Here is a 1360-nt window from a genome sequence, read left to right as displayed (position 1 = left end):
ACATTCGGAGTGATGGTGTTTGTCTTCCCAAGTCACCATTACACGGTGATGGAGCCCTGCTTTCCTGGGGATGGCTGAACACCTGCCTGCCGATGGGAAGCAGTGAATGAATCCCTTGTTTTGCTTCGCTTGCATGTGCGCCTTTTGCTTTACCTATTAAACTGTCTTTATCTCAACCCACGAGTTTTCTCACTTTTACCCTTCCGATTCTCTCCCCCATCCCACCAGGGGGGGTAATGAACAAGCGGCTGGGTGGTGCTTAGTTGCTGGCTGAGGCTAAACCACAACAAGACTGCATAGTCAAATTTAAGATATACAGTTCATTTTTATTCTGGTTCTTTGGACGTGCAGTGGAATAGAAAAGGGCAGCATCCTGATTATAAAATGCTTTAAATTGGGGCTAATACGGTTTTCTGATCTTTCTGCCCTCTAACAGAGGACAATATAGTAGTTCTCCTCCCCCACGTTTCTCTTTTCCTCACAAGATTCCCTCACATTAGATGTTTCCTTCTTAAACACAAGAACTACTGCAATCCTTAAAAACAATTTACCTCCGTAACTTCTACCCATTATTTTATTCTTCATCCTCAGCTATTTTTCTTCTGAATTAACTTCTCCAATAAAGGTCCTAATAATTATTTGAGCATGTAACCCACAGAAAAGCCCTGAACAAGCAAGTCTAAAGAGCAAGTCTAAAGTTACTTTTGAAATAAGTCTTAATAGCAAAGTACTCATATGCCTACCAGAAACAATATTACTGCTGATAATCTTCCCTCCCAGCGTAGCCAGTGATTTTGGTACTACAGTAATGATGCTACCACTTGTAGTTTTCACATAAGTAGCAGCCCCTGGAGTTCCAGCCATCCGAGCCCCTATAGAGGGGCTAACCGTTGGCCGCGTATATGTTGCTTGAGTTCCTGTTTTAAAGAGAGAACAAGAAAGTTCACTGTTAGAACATGATCCTCTACTAGTATTTGTGGAAAAATAATAGTTTAGGAGAAAAAAAAAAAGCATTAGATTTTATTCAAGGAGACCCCACACTGCAATTTATTACCACCCTTTACAATTCTCCTAGTACTTTTTAAACCCACAGAGCAATATTCAAGTATATACCAGCTTTAATGTAAGAGCCTTCTGAAGTATTTTACCAAATGTTCTATGACTGCCATATTTTAATTCACGTCCTTGTGCCTAAGATTTTAATTTTCCATAGGTGTTTAGATTCTGCCTGTATGTTTGCGACTTGCTCCCTTAGATGCCCAAGAGTTAGGCATCAGATGACACTACCAGAAGTGATCCCTTCCTCTCTTGAAAGACACCTATACTCTCACTTCTCCTATATGATAAATTGTTTATAAAG

The 1360-nt window shown here is 40.2% G+C and overlaps 1 protein-coding gene across 1 annotated transcript in view; it reads right to left on the bottom strand.

Moving 5' to 3' along the window:
* The window catches only part of EMSY (EMSY, BRCA2 interacting transcriptional repressor), a 41687-nt gene that overhangs the window by 16775 nt on the left and 23552 nt on the right, over positions 1–1360 (bottom strand). The gene's annotated exons all lie outside the window — the stretch shown is intronic.

Source organism: Aptenodytes forsteri, unplaced genomic scaffold (assembly GCF_000699145.1).
Source record: "Aptenodytes forsteri isolate BGI_AS27 unplaced genomic scaffold, ASM69914v1 Scaffold231, whole genome shotgun sequence".
NCBI classification, from domain to species: domain Eukaryota; kingdom Metazoa; phylum Chordata; class Aves; order Sphenisciformes; family Spheniscidae; genus Aptenodytes; species Aptenodytes forsteri.
Note: the sequence above shows the minus strand (reverse complement) of the source record. Positions and strands in the feature narration are given on the sequence as shown.